This window comes from Theropithecus gelada, chromosome 5 (genome assembly GCF_003255815.1).
Source record: "Theropithecus gelada isolate Dixy chromosome 5, Tgel_1.0, whole genome shotgun sequence".
In the NCBI taxonomy this organism is placed as follows: Eukaryota; Metazoa; Chordata; class Mammalia; order Primates; family Cercopithecidae; genus Theropithecus; species Theropithecus gelada.
Window position 1 is genome coordinate 53,684,242 of NC_037672.1, and position 16,379 is coordinate 53,700,620.

The following is a 16,379-nucleotide window of genomic DNA, read 5'->3' on the forward strand; positions in this document are numbered from 1 at the left end:
AATATAGGTGAGTACAATGCAATAAGATATTTTGAGAAAGAGAGAGAGTCTGGGCACGGTGGCTCATGCCTATAATCTCAGCACTTTTGGAGGCCCAGGTGGGTGGATTGCCTGAGGTCGGGAGTTCGAGACCAGCCTGGCCAAGATGGTGAAACTCCATCTCTACTAAAAATACAAAAAATTGGCTGGGCGTGGTGGTGGGTGCCTGTAATCCCAGATACTCGGGAGGCTGAGGCAGGAGAATCACTTGAACCCAGGAGGCGGAGGTTGCAGTGAGCAGAGATCATGCCATTGCACTCCAGCCTGGGCAACAACAGCGAAGCTCTATCTCAAAAAAAACAAACAAACAAAAAAAAAAAACAACTATCTATCTATCTATCTATCTATCTGCCTATCTATTTATCTACCTATCTATCTATCTTTCAAAATAATAATAATCAAACTCCCAAAGGTCAGGGATAAAGAATAAAACCTAAAAGCAGCAAGAGAATAGAAACAAGTAACATACAATAGAGGTGCAATACATCTGGCAGCAGACTTTCTGTGGAAACCTTATAGGCAAGGAGAGAGTGACGTGACATTTTCTTTCTTTTTTTTTTAAGACAGATTCCCGCTCTGTTGCCCAGGCTGGAATGCAGTGCGTGATCTCGGCTCACCGCAACCTCTGCCTGCTGGGTTCTCCTGCCTCAGCCTCCGGAGTAGTTGGGATTACAGGCGCATGCCACCGTGCCCAACTAATTTTTGTATTTTTAGTAGAGACAGGGTTTCACCATGTTGGCCAGGCTGGTCTTGAACTCCTGACCTCAAGTGATTCGCCCACCTCAGCCTCCCAAAGTGTTGGGATTATAGGCGTGAGTCACTGCGCCCAGCGACATGACATATTTAAAATGCTGAGGGGAAAAATACTCTTACCCTAGAATAGTGTATCTGGCAAAAATATTCTTCAAACAAGAAGGAGACACAAAGACTTTCCCAAATGAAAGCTGTGGGACAACTCAAAAGCTGAGGGATTTCGTCAACACTAGACTTGTCCTACAAGAAATGTGAAGGGAATACTTTAATCAGAATGAAAACGACATTAATGAGCAATCAGAACTCATCTGAAGGTACAAAACTCACTGGTAATAGTAAGTCCACAGAAAAATAGACTATTATAACACTGTACCTGTGGTGTGTAAATTCTTATCTGAAGTAGAAAGACTAAATGATGAACCAATAAAAAGAACAGCTGCAACAACTTTGCAAGACATAGTAAATAAGATATAAATAGAAACAACAAAAAGGTAAAAAGCAATAGGATGAAGTTGAGGCATAGAGTCTTACTAGTTTCCTTTTTGCTTGTTTGTTTCTTTACACAAACAGTGTTAAGGTGTTACTAGCTTAAAATAATGGGTTATAAGATAGTATTTGCAAGCCTCACAGTAACCCCAAACCCTAAAACATACAACAAATACAAGAAAAATAAAGCAACAAATTAAATCATATCACCAGAGAAAATCACCTTCACTAGAAGAAAGACAGTAAGGAAAGAAAGAAGACCACACACAAAAAAAGAAAATAAATAACAAAATGGCAGGACTAAGTCCTTACCTACCAATAATAACATTGCATGTAAATGGACCAAATTCTCCAACCAAAAGACATAGAATGGCTGAATGGATTTTAAAAAAATTTAAAAAAAAATTTTTTTTTTAAAATGGATTAAAAAAAAAAAAAAAAAAGCAAACCTGGCCGGGCGTGGTGGCTCACGCCTGTAACCCCAGCACTTTGGGAGACCAAGGCGGGTGAATCATCTGAGGTCAGGAGTTCGAGACCAGCCTGGCCAACATGACAAAACCCCGTCTCTACTAAAAATATGAAAATTAGCCTGGCGTGGTGGTGGGTGCTTGTAATCCCAGCTACTTGGGAGGTTGAGGCAGGAGAATTGCTTGAACCTGGGAGGTGGAGGTTGCTGTGAGCCAAGATTGCGCCATTGCACTCCAGCCTAGTCAACAAGAGTGAAACTCTGTCTCAAACAAAAAGCAAGACCCAATGATCTTGGGAGTATTGCAGTCTCCAGCTATTACTATACTGGGGCCTAGCTCTTTAGCTCTAATAATATTTGCTTTATATATCTGGGTGCACTAGACTCCACTAAAGAAAAGCCTAGACCTGATGACTTAATTGCTGAATTCTATCAAACGTTTAAAGAAGAACTAATACCAATCCCACTCAAATTATTTCAAAAAATAGGGAATACTTCCAAACTCATTCTGTGAGGCCAGTGTTACCCTGATACCAAAATCAAAGACACATTAAAAAAATGAAACTATAGGGAAACATCTCTGATAAATGAGGACTGATGCAAAGTCCTCAGCAAAATATTAGCAAACTGAATTCATAATACATTAAAAAGATCATTCATTATCACCTAGTGGAATTTATCCTTGGGATGCAAGGATGGTTCAACACATGCAAATCAATCATTGTGATACATCATGTTAACAGAATGAAGGACAAAAACCTTATGATTATTTCAATTGATGCTGGAAAAGCATTTGACCACTTTCAATATCCCTTCATAACAAATACCTTTTTAGAAAACTCGGTATAGAAGGAACATACCTCAATATAATGAAAGTCATTTATGACAGACCCACAACTAGTAACACACTGAACAGGGAGAAACTGAAAGCCTTTTCTCTGAGATCTGGAACACAACAAAGATGTCCACTTTCACCAGTGTTATTCAACATAGCACTGGAAGTCCTAGCTAGAGCAATCAGCCAAGACAAAGAAACAAAGGTCATCCAAATGGGAAAGAAGTCAAATTATCCTTGTTTGAGATGTGATGATCTTATATTTGGAAAAACCTAAAGACTCCACAAAATAATTATTAGAACTGATAAACCAATAAAGTTGCAGGATACAAAATCAACATACAAAAATCAGTAGTACTTCTATGTACCAGCAGTGAACAATCTGAAAATGAAATCCCACTTACAGTAGTGACAAATAAAATTAAATACCTAGGAATTAACTTAAAGAAGTAAAAGATCTCTACAATGAAAACTATATAACACTGATAAAAGAAATTGAAGAGAACACCAAAAAATGGAAAGATATTTCATGTTCATGGATTGGAAAAACCAATATTATTAAAGTGTTCATAGTACCCCAAATAATCTACACATTCAATTCGATCTCTATCAAAATATCATGACATTCTTCGTTAGAACAGAAAAAACAACCCTAAAATTTATATGGAACCACAAAAGACCCAGAATAGCCAAGCTATCCTCAGCAAAAAGAACAAAATTGGAGGATGTAACATTACCTGACTTCTGATTTTACCACAGAGCTATAGTAACCAATAGAATCATACTGGTATAAAAATAGACATATAGACAAATGAAACAGAATAGAGAACCCAGAAGCAAATCCACACACCTACAGTGAACTCACTTTTGACAAAGGTGCCAAGAACATACACTGAGGAAAAGACCACCTCTTCAACAAATGGTGCTGGGAAAACTGGATATTCATATGCAGAAAAACGAAACTAGACTGCTATCTCTTGCCATGTACAAAATTCAAATCAAAACAGATTAAAGAGTTAAATCTAAGACCTCAAACTATGAAAGTACTCTAAGAAAACACTGGGGAAACTCTCTATGAGATTGGATTCAGTAAAAATTTCCTAAGTGATACCCCACGAGCACTGGCAACCAAAGCAAAAATGGACAAATGGGATCATATCAAGTTAAAAAGCTTCTGCACAGCAAACGAAACAACAGTGTGAAGAGACAATCCACCGAGAGGGAGAAAATATTTGCAAACTATCTAGCTAACAAGGTACTAATATCCAGAGTATATATGGAACTCAAACAACTCTATAGGAAAAAAAAATCTAATGATCTGATTTTAAAATGGACCAAAGATTTGAATAGCCATTTCTCAAAAGACAATACACAAACGGCAAACAGGCATATGAAGAGGTGCTCAACATCATTGATTATGAGAGAAGTGCAAATCAAAACTACAATGAGATATCCTCTCACCTCAGTTAAAATGGCTTTATCCAAAAGACAGATAATAACAAATGCTGGCAAGGATGTGGAGAAAAGTGAACCCTTGTACACTGTTGGTGAGGATGTAAATTAGTGCAATCACTATGGAGAACATTTTGGAGGCTCCTCAACAAACTGAAAATAGAGGTACCATATGATCCAGCAATCCCATTGCTTGGTATATACCCCAAAGAAAGGAAATCATTATGTCAAACGGATATCTGCACTCCCATGCTTGTTGCAGCACAGTTCACAGTAGCCAAAATTAGGAAGCAACCTAACTGTTTGTCAACAGATGAAGGGATAAATAAAATGTGGTACATATACATAACGGAGTACTATACAGCCATATAAAAGAATGAGATCCTGTTATTTGCAACGACATAGATGGAACTGGAAATCATGATGCTATGTGAAATAAGCCAAGCACAGAAAGCCAAACATTGCATATTCTCACTCATTTATGGGATCTAAAAATGAAAACAATTGAAATGGAGATAGGGAGTAGGAGGATGGTTATCAGAGTCTGGGAAGGGTATTGGCGGGTGGGAAGGAGGTGGGGTTGGTTAACGGGTACAAAAAATAGAATGAATAAGACATAGTATTTGATAGCACAGTAGGGTTACTATAGTCAATAATAATAATTTTTTTTTTGGCACGGAGACAAGAGTCTTCCTCTATCCCCCAGGCTGGATTGCAGTGGCACCATCTTGGCTCACTACAACCTCCGCCTTCCAGGTTCAAGCAATTCTCATGCCTCAGCTTCCGGAGTAGCTGAGATTACAGGCATCTGCCACCATACCTAGCTAACTGTTTGTATTTTTAGTAGAGACAGGGTTTCGCCATGTTGGCCAGGCTGGTCTTGCACTCCTGACCTCAGGTGATCCACCCGCCTCGGCCTCCCAAAGTGCTGGGATTACAGGTGTGAGCCACCTCGCCCAGCCAATAACAATTTAATTGTACATTTTATAATAATGAAATGAGTACAACTGGATTGTTTATAACACAAAGGATAAAATCCTGAGGAGATGGCTACCCCATTCTCCATGATGTGATGATGATACATTGCGTGCCTGTACAAAACATCTCATGTATGCATAAGTATATACACCTACTGTGTACCCACAAAAATTAAAATTAAGAATTAAAGAAAATAGATTGGCTGATGGCCTTGTCACACACAGTATAATGCTTCTTAGTCTAATATTATGATGACATAGGGAAGACTAAAATAGAGTTCTAGGTGAGATGTTGACATCATATATTAGGTATGCCAACCAGATGTGAAAAAATGCCAGGTCACTGTATAATGAATCATAAGTTTATTTAATGCTGATTGTGCTTTAACTTTAGTTGCTCCCACAAATAAAATCTTATCTCTATTCAATAAAATGTTTATAGTAGTCAGAAATGGCTCATATGAAAGGTCAGTCTTTCATGAAACTCTTCTCCATTTTCACAGCAAGGCAGATTCAGGTGAGGGTAGATAGGTTCCTGAATTACATAAGCTCACCTTTATTATTCAGACAACAAATATTTACTGAGTATTCCTTGTGTTCAAGGCACTGAACTAGGTAATATACGGAAATATCTTGAGATGTAAGACATGCTTTCCTATACCTCATAATTTTCCATTTGTGAAATCCCAAGATTTTCAGACCTTGATGTCAGCTCTAGCTTCTTTGTCTTTTACCTTCAATGTTCTATCAGTCACCAGCTTCTGTAAATCCTTCATTTACAATGTTTCTTTGATGCCTCTTTTCTCAGTTTAAGTCATCTCTTTAGTTCAATCATTTTTTTTTTTTTAAATTTCCGGACTGATCTCTACCTTCCCACATCCCCCCATCCATTCTGTACATGAACAGAATAACCTTTCTTTTTCTTTTTTTTTTTTTTTTTAACTTTTACTGTAGGTTCAGGGGTATATGTGAAAGGTTGTTGTATAGGTAAACTCGTGTCACGAGGGTTTGTGGTGCAGGTTATTTCATCAACCAGGTATTAATCCTAGTACCCAAGTTATTTTCTCTGCATCTCTCCCTCCTCCCAACCTGCGCCCTCTAGTAGACCCCAGTGTCTGTTGTTTCCTTCTTTGTGTTCATGAGTTCTCATCCTTTAGCTCCCATTTATAAGTGAGAACATGTGACACTTGGTTTTCTGCTCCTGCATTAGTTTACTAAGGATAATAGTCTCCAGCTCCTTCCATGTTCCTGTAAGACATGATCTCATTCTTTTTTACGGCTGCATAGTATTCCATGGTGTATATATCTTACACCCTCATGGTATATACATATACACCAGTGCATTTTCTTTATCCCATCTGCTAATTACGGGCATTTATGTTGATAAGATTAACCTTTCTAAAACATTACGTTTATAACTGAAAGAGGAGCCGGTTGCTCATTGCCTGTGGAATGAAGACAAAATAACAAGAGTGAGGTATGATAAAGAGTGAATTTTGTTATCCATTGCCGGCAAGGAGGAAAGTGGTCAGAATACGTTACAAAAATGTCCACTTTCCAATTTCTGGAGAGAGGGCAGGGGTTTCAGAAGAGGGGCTCTGAATGCAGGAGAGGCAAGGGGGCTAGTAGGTGCCAGGTGGCGTGGGCTTGCCCCAGTAGCTTATCTTGAATTATTGTTCCATCTGGTGAAGGGGCCAGCACCTTCGTGGGCTCATCCAAGCTACAAATCAATCCCAGTCCGTCTTGCAGTCAATATCTAGCTGGGAGTGAACTCTGGCCTAGAAGTAATCTCCGGCTGGGGAGAGAATCCCAGAAGTGCCTGTTTTTGTGTCAGGATTAGGCCCCTGAACATTCTAAAGAAATATATGACCAGATAAGTGAGTATGATGTGAGCTTAACTAGCATCCAGGTAAATAAATGTGCATAAGGCATGGGAGCATAAGGTGGGAAAGGGGAGGGAATAGAGTGTTAAAACACATTCAAAGGCGTATTTCAAGACAACAGAAAACACATGTGTGGTTCATCTCAAAGCTGTGTCTGGAGACTGGCGAGAAAGGAGGAAAGAAAAAAAAGTTTAAAAATGCAGCTTTTTTGTTTGTTTGTTTGTTTTTGAGACAGAGTCTCACTCTGCTACTCAGGCTGGAGTGCAGTGGCACAACTTGGCTCACTGCAACCTTCGCCTTCCGGGTTCAAGCAATTCTCCTGCCTCAGCCTCCCGAGTAGCTGGGACTACAGGTGCATGCCACCATGCCCGCCTAATTTTTGTATTTTTAGTAGAGACAGGGTTTCACCATGTTGGCCAGGCTGGTCTCGAACTCCTGATCTCAGGTGATCCACCCACCTCGGCCTACTCAAAGTGCTGGGAATACAGGTGTGAGCCACTGTGCCTGGACCTGTGTCTTGTTTCTCTTCTTTAGTGCCAAACATGGGACCTAATGTAAGGGAGCCCTCAAAACAACATTGCTTAATGAGGGGTTGGATGACATCTGCTTGAGGGAGAAATGGAATCATCGTTTACTTACTTACTTTCTTCTACAATATTGATTGTCTTGCTATTTTTCTGTTTTGTTTGTGCTGTTTGGAGCATAATCAAAGGGAGAAAGTAGTTTCACATTTTGGGCCTCCATTTAGCCATACTTGTGGATGATGGGTTTAATTGACCATTAGAACTCTTTTCCAATCTAACACTTTAGGGTGTACTGCCAAACTGGAAAGTACCCAAAGGCCCATCAAGAGTAGATAAATAAATTATATAGTATTCATACAGTGGAATCCTACATAAAGATAAGAATGAATATGCCTTTGTGACTTGCAAAATATATAAATTTCATGCAGATAATATTCAATGAAAGAAGTCAGTCTCAAAATGGTAACTACTTGCTTGGTTGGGCATGATGGCTCATGCCTGTAATGCCAGCACTTTGGGAGGCCAAGGCGGGTGGATCATGAGGTCAGGAGTTCCAGATCAGCCTGGCCAATGTGGTGAAACACCATCTATACTAAAAATACAAAAATTAGCCAGGCATGGTGGTGCATGTCTATAATCCCAGCTACTCAGGAGGCGGAGGCAGGAGAATTGCTTGAACCCAGGAGGCCATGGCTGCAATAACCTGAGACTGTGTCACTCCACTCTAGCCTGGGTGACAGAGTGAGACCCTCTCTCTCAAAAAAAAAAAAATAAAAAAATAACTACTTCATTTATATACAGTTTTAAACAGACACAACTAACATATAATGATAGAAGTCAGAATGGATGGGATGACCTTTGGGAGGGATGACCTTTAATGGTAATAGATGTTACCTTTGGAAGGGCTGGAGCTTGAGGGAGGCTTATGTGGCATTGCTAGTACACTTTTTTTTTTTTAATCTGAGTGATAGGTATACAGGTGTGTTCACTTCGTAAATATATATCAAGCTATCCACTTAGATTTCCTGTACTTTTTTGGTACAGATGTTATACTTCCCTACAAAATTTAAACAAAAGACTTTTATAAGTACTGAAATGTAGTTTGGTGAATTCTTAACATTTAACCTTTTAGCCTATCTGCAGAGACAAATGTTATATACTCTACTGTACTTTCTGACCCTGCAGGTTAATTATCAATACCTAGGGGTTTTTTTCTTTATTTCACTGCAATCTAATTTTTAGAAGTGAACTTTATAACCAAATAAACTTTAAACTTTATAACCAAATGAACTTTTTTTTTTTTTTGAGAGGAAGCCTACCTCTGTCACCAGGGTGGAGTGCAGTGGTGAGATCCCAGCTCTCTGCAACCTCTGCCTCCTGGGTTCAAGCGATTCTCCTGCTTCAGCCTCTCGAGTAGCTGGGACTACAGGCGCTTCCTGGGTTCAAGTGATTCTCCTGCCTCAGCCTCTCGAGTAGCTGGGACTACAGGCGCATGCCACCACGTCCAGCTAATTTTTGTATTTTTAGTAGAGATGGGGTTTCAGCATGTTGGCCAGGATGGTCTCGATCTCCTGACCTCGTGATCCACCTGCCTCGGCCTCCCAAAGTGCTGGGATTACAGGTGTGAGCCACTGCACCTGGCCCCAAATAAACTTTATAACCAAATGAATTACTTCTTAATTGGTCTCTTATCTGCTGTATAAAGCAAATTATACGAACCAAGGTGCTCTGGCTCCAGCATCTGGGCTCTTACTACCCCCATGATCCCCTGCCCCCTCCCCCATGCTGTCTCTCTCTGTGTAAAACCCACCTTCTGTTCACTTTCCTTGTCTAAAAGATTTTGACACCTGCTTTTTGACCTTTCTCATCTCTCCAAGATTATTGCTTTCTTGGTTAACTTCTGTGTTTATTTTGATGATCATCCCATCACCCTAGCTTCTGTGCTCTCTGATCTCAACTCCATCTCCAGGATAGGCAGAATTCTAAAGATCTCCCTCTCCCTTAACCCCTACAATTCCAGTTCATTCCCTAGTTATTTCATCAAACACTAATCCAGGTACTGATCTGAAGGATTTTGAAGTTATAACTAAAATCCTAAGTTAGTTGACTGTAAAATACCAAGATTGTAAAGGTAGGCCTGATTTAATCATATAAGCCCTTTAAAAGGCAGAAAGAGCCTGGGCGTGGTGGCTCACGCCTGTAATCCCAGCACTTTTGGGAGGCCAAGGTGGGTGGATCACCTGAGGTCAGGAGTTTGAAACCAGCCTGGCCAATATGGTGAAACCCCGTCTCTACTAAAAATAACAAAAATTAGCTGGGCATAGTGATGCATGCCTGTAGTTCCAGCTACTCAGGAGGCTGAGGCAGGATAATTGCTTGAGCCTGGGAGGCGAAGGTTGCAGTGAGCCGAGATCATGCTGCTGCACTCCAGCCTGGGAAAAAGAGTGAGACTCAAGCTGTTTTGAAAGTGGAGGGGCCACATGAGAAGAAATGCAGGCAGCCAAGAGGAGCTGAGGGTGCCCCTGGTTGACATTCAGCAAGGACACAGGAAACTCAGTCCTGGAACCAAAGAGAAATGGATTCTGCCAACAACCTGACTCTGCTTGGTTGAAGAGTGTCCAGCTAAGAGTTCAGCTGGCTGATACCTTGACTTGGCCTCGTGATACCCTGAGCAGAGTCTAGACTTCTGACCTCCACAACTGGGAGATAATAAATGGGTATTGTTTTAAGACACTAACTTGATGGTAATTTGTTACTCTAGCAATAGAAAACAAATACACTTCCCTTCCACTTCCATAACTTCACTCTTGTGCTCAAACCGTGAGACCTTATCAAAACCTGGAATGTGAATATTAAATGCCAGCATCCCACTCAGTGACCTGATCCTCCTGTTTCAGCTCTTGCCATCTCCATGTACTTTTTTTCTCCCTACCTATTCCTGGTTTCGCTTTCCTATGACGATGAATCACTTCACTCACACGACTCCTTTGCTTCATCTTTCCATTGCCTTACCCACCCAACAAAACCGCCCTAGAATTTATCTAAGCCTTTACCTTTACATCTTTGTGAATGAGAAAGCCATGCCCATTTGCAGCTTTCAAACCACTGTTTATAGAGTCCCATCCCAAGTAGTAGGGGCCTTGGTGTTGCTGTGCAATCTCTGTCTCATATTAGTGTTGGGAGGAAAAACTTCCTCTGCCAACTTAAGTCCAGTGCTTGGGGGCCTGTAAATTAACTGGCAATCGATGGATGAACAGGAGAATAGACAAGGTTTATTTACACTTATTCAGGTGAAGAGACTCTCTGTACAGTTACGGATGAGAGTTTATATGCCAATAATATGGGAAAAGAGAGGAGGAAAGGGATCTATGGGAAAACAAATATGCTTTTATAGAAAGACAAATGGGCTTTTAGGGAAAGAAATGATGGTATGACAACTGGTGATATGTTCAGTTATGCAATTTGTCATTCAGGTGCAAGTGGTCTCCTTCCTGGCAGTGGAGTTTTCTTCCAGGCAGTAAAGTCTCCTTATTGGCAGTGAAGCTCCCCAAGAGGGAATTTATGGCAGCTTCACTCTCTGAAAGCTCTGCCTTTAGTCAAATAAGGGAAGCTCCAGAAAGGCTTCTTTCTGTATCTTAAACGTTTCAGTTTAAAACACTCTTCATACCAACTCAATGGGTGCCAGTGTGTCCCTCCATTAGCATCCTCTTCCATTTCCTTGGGGCCTTGTGGTGAGCAGAAAAATGACCTCTCAAAGGTGTCCATGTCTTATTCCCCAGAATGTGAATGATAGGTTACTTAGCGAAGGAGAATTAAGGTTCCAGATGAAATGAAGATTGTTAATCAAATGACTTTCTTTTGTTGTTTGAGATGGAGTCTTGCTCTGTTGCCCAGGCTGGAGTGCAATGGCACAGTCTTGCCTCACGACAACCTCTGCCTCCCCGGTTCAAGTGATCTCCTGCATCAGCCTCCCAAGTAGCTGGGACTACAGGCTCATGCCACCATGCCCACTTGATTTTTGTATTTTTTGTAGAGACGGGGTTTCACTATGTTGGCCAGGCTGGTCTTGAACTTCTGACCTCGTAATCTACCCGCCTTGGCCTCCCAAAGTGCTAGGATTATAGGTGTAAGCCTGCCCAAATGACTGTACCTGGCCTAAATAACTTTAAAATAGGGAGATTATCCTGGCTTATCCAGTGGGCCTATTGTAATAACAAGGGTCCTTAAAGGTGGAAGAGGGAGGCAGAAGAAAATCAAAGACGTGATGACAGAAGCAGGGTCACAGAGCTGCTATACTGCTGGCTTTGCAGATGGAGAAAGGGGCCAAGAGCCCAGGAATGCTGGTGGCCTCTGCAAGATGGAAAAGGTTCCAGAAAGGAACACAGACCTGCCGACATTTTGATTTTAGACCACTAGACCCATTTTAGACTTCTGACCCGTAGAAATGTAATATACTCGTGTTGTCTTAAACCACTAAGTTTGTGGCAATTTGTTATGGCAGCAATAGAAAACTAATACAAGCCTATTCAAATATTCATCATTTTCCCAAATCCTGAATCAGGCATTCACACCCATACCCTCAGCACATCCATCAACTTCAGAGAGAAAGTATAGTTATGGGCCAGATATTTATTTCAATTTTCTGTAATTAAAGCATTTACCTCAGCCAGGTGTGGTGGCTCACACTTGTAATCCCAGCACTTTGGGAGTCTGAGGCAGGCAGATCCCTTTGAGGCCAGGAGTTCAAGACCAGCCTAGGTAACATGGTGTGACCCCGTCTCAACTAAAAATACAAAAGTTAGCCAAGCATGGTGGTGTGTGCCTGTATGAACCCAGGAGGTGGAGGTCGTGGTGAGTTGAGATTGTGCCACTGCACTCCAGCCTGGGCAATAGGGTGAGACTCTGTCTCAAAAACTAAAAACAACAACAACAACAAATCCATTTACCTCCATGAGGATACATCCAACTTCCTTCCCTTTTGTGACAATTTTTTGAAAAGTTTCTGTATTAGTATGTTCTTACACTGCTAATAAAGACATACCTGAGACTGGGTAATTTATAAAGGAAAGAGGTTAATTGACTCACAGTTCGGCCTGGCTAAGGAGGCCTCAGGAAAGTTACAGTCGTGGCAGAAGGGGAAGCAAACACATTCTTCTTTACATGGTGGCAGGAAGGAGAAGTGCCGAGCAAAAGGGGAAAAGCCCCTTATGAAACCATTAGATCTCATGAGAACTCACTATCAGAACAGCAGCATAGGAGTAATCACCCTATGATTCAATTACCTCCCACCAGGTCCCTCCTGCCACACGTGGGGATTATGGGAACGACAATTCAATTTGGGCTGGGAGCCATGGCTCATGCCTGTAATCCTAGTACTTTGGGAGGCCGAGGTGGTGGATCACCTGAGGTCAAGAGTTCGAGACCAGCCTGGCCAACATGGCAAAACCCTGTCTCTACTAAAGATACAAAAATTAGTTGTGCATGGTGGCATGTACTTGTAATCCCGGTTACTCAGGAGGCTGAGGCAGTAGAATCACTTGAGCCCACGAGGCAGAGGTTGCAGTGAGCTGGGATCACGCCACTGCACTCTAGCCTGGGTGACACAGCAAGACTGCATCTCAAAAAAAAAGATGAGATTTGGGTAGGGACACAGCAAAACCATATCAACTTCCATATATATATAGAGGCAATTTTATAACTTATTTGATGTATATGATGCTCAGTGGTTAGTTCTCATCCACATTGACTGTAGATTTTTGAAAATGGTAACAAGTATATAAGTAATCAGATATATACCAAATTATAGAGATTGTTTGGTGAATCTTTAGCCTCATTACATTTTCTGAACAACTGTACACAGATGCGGTATGGAACATTCCTTATTCCTTTGGCCCAGACAGTTTTGTTGAACCTGGTATTAATGCACACATCTGGAGTTCCCATCTCCTTCATGGCAAATTTTCGGATCTCTCTGAGTGCCCCAGGGGCACACTTCTTGACGCCCACTCTGTGAATGCGTTTGTGAATGCTGATGATGTATTCTCGGGTCACTACGTCATTTATGGCAGAACAGCCCTTCTTCTTGCCACTTTTCTTTGCAGGAGCCATTCTGCCTGGCCCAATTTGGAAAGGAAGAGCATGAGGGATTCTAAAGTTTCCTTTTCTTTTCTAATTCTAATTCCTCTGGATCCCATTTTCATTATGCTTCCTAAGGGACCTGATACTACCAACAACTCTTTCTTTCTTTATGGCTTGTCCTCTTGGCATGCACACATGTTCTAGTCTGTCTAATTCAAACCACGTGAATATTTTCTCTGAACCCTAAGATAGCCTCTACCTATAATCCTTTCTCTCACCTTCTTTTTATACTGAAATCTTTAGAAAGAGTTGTTTAAACTGTTTCCATTATTTTATTTACAATAACTGTTTGCACCATTATAGACTGAACTTTCTCTTGCCAAATTAGTCAAAAGCCTGACAGCTGTGAGCCGGGCTGTGGGAGAATACTGTGCACATAGCCTCTCTTCCATTGTTTTTTTATTTTCTTAACTTGGAGTGGTAATGAAAATAGATATACTCGGACAGAATACATCTGTTATATATGTAACCCAAAATACCCCCAGGCCCATGGGGAATCCTGTCTGAAACCTGATCTTGCCAGGGGAAAATTGACCATTTTGGAGTTCACCTTTGGAGTAAGCACTAAGAAATGTAGCATACTGGGGCCTTACCAGCATTTTGCAACTGGTGCACAGGCATTCAGCAGGAGTCCCAATATGGGGCTCTATAAATACTGGGCAGTGACTCTTGTCTGGTAAAATAAAAGAAAGGTCATGTGGTGGAGGGCAGAGGGTAATGGCTTGGAAGGCTGTGAGTCATTTAACCTTTAACCTTGTGCAAATCAGTCTGCTTTGCATTGGTGACTCATCTGTAAAATGAGGAAAGTCATCTAACATCTGACCTAAAGAGGAAGGTCCTTTTTCTCTAAAATTCTATGGCTAGCTCCAAAAACAATGCTAACTTACAAGTTAAAATGACTTATTTCTATACAATGCAATACATTTATAAAATGCTGGCTTTAATCTGAACTTATCAAATAGAATTTGATAAAGTATTAGGATGAGGTTAGGAACTAATATAACTTTATTTTTAATTTTTATTTAATTTTCCACTGCCTCCCAATATAACTTTATTTAGCAAATAAACCGACCTATAAATATGAAACATCACAATCTAAAATATTTTTAAAATTAGACTAAAAGTAAGGAAGAATTTTTTTATAGGTTTAGTCCTATTTCAAGTGAGGATATGACCCTAAGTATTGCCATGTGTCTTGATATGTTTATTTTATCAGTTTATTTTACTTTTAAACAAAATCCATTTTTTCATTATAAAATTTATAATTTTCTAAATTTGTTACATAAAATTTAGAAAATTATACTAAAATACAAGATAAAAGACATTCCATGTTACTACCTAGAACAAATGAACACTTTCCTGCTATTTTCTTTCTTTTTTTTTTTAGAGTGGGGTCTCACTCTGATCATGGTTCACTGCAGCCTTGAACGCCCAGGCTCAAGCAATCCTTCCACCTCAGCCCCCCAAATAGCTAGGTCCCCAGGTATATGTCATCACATCCAGCTAAGTTTTAAAAAATTTTTTGTAGACACAAGGACTCCCTGTGTTGCCTAGGCTGGTCTCGAATTCTTGGGCTCAAGCAATCCTCTGGTTGCCTCCCAAAGTGCTGGGATTACAGGTGTGAGCCACCTCACCCAGTGTAATTAAAATTTTTTTTTTTTTTAATAGAGATAGGGTCTCACTATGTTGCCCAGGCTGGTCTTGAACACCTGGGCTCAAGCAACTATTTCGCCTCTGCCTCCCAAGTGTTGGGATTACAGGAGTGAGCCACCACTCCTTGCCCAGCAATTTTCTATGTATAGGTTTTTTTGTTTGTTTGTTTTCTTGACATGGAGTCTTGAATTGTCACCCAGTGACAGGCATTGGCATGATCTTGGCATTGGCATGATCTTGGCTCACTGCAGCCTCCACCTCCCTGGCTCCAGCGATCCTCCTGCCTCAGCCTCCTGGGTAGCTGGGATTACAGGCATGTGCCACCATGCCCGGCTAATTTTTTTTTTTCGTTTTTTTTTCTTTTTTTCTTTTGAGACAGTCTCGCTCTGTCACCCAGGCTGGAGTGCAGTGGTGCGATCTCGGCTCACCGCAAGCTCCGCCTCCCGGGTTCAAGCCATTCTCCAGCCTCAGCCTCCTGAGTAGCTGGGACTACAGGCGCCCACCATCACGCCCGGCTAATTTTTGTGTGTGTGTTTTTAGTAGAGGCGGGGTTTCACCGTGTTAGCCAGGATGGTCTCGATCTTCTGACCTCAGGTGATCTGCCCAACTTGGCCTCCCAAAGTGCTAGGATTACAGGCGTGAGCCACAGCACCCAGTCTAATTTTTGTATTTTTAGTAGAGAAGGGTTTCACCGTGTTGGCCAGGCTGGTCTCGAACTCCTGACATCAGGTGACCACACGCTTCGGCCTCCCAAAGTGCTAGGATTACAGGCGTGAGCCACCGTGCCTGGTCTCTATGTACAGGGTTTTGATTTGTTTTTATTTTGCATAATTACAAAATGCTATATTCAACTAAGTATCCGTTTTTAAAAATGTGCACAGCAGTTTCATGTGTGTTTTCTCCATTTTTGTTCAGTCGCCTCCTGTAGTGCCTTCAGATCTTGCTTGAAATGTTTTCATTTTTTTCTGGTATCATAAAATTTTATTCTTTTCACTTATCTGGGTGAACTAAAAAGAAAATTAAAATAAAATTTATTCTTTGGAGATTTTTCAGTTTTTGCAAACAGTCCTTAACTGCCAGGTCTGAAAACTTTACCTTCGTTTTTTTTTTTTTTTTTTTTCTTGAGACAGTCTCACTCTGTGGCCCAGGCTGGAGTGCAGTGGTGGGATCTCG

The 16,379-nt window shown here is 41.0% G+C and overlaps 1 pseudogene; it reads right to left on the reverse strand.

Moving 5' to 3' along the window:
* Positions 1-13,199: 13,199 nt before the first annotated feature.
* Positions 13,200-13,523, reverse strand: LOC112624914 (annotated as a pseudogene).
* Positions 13,524-16,379: the final 2,856 nt, after the last annotated feature.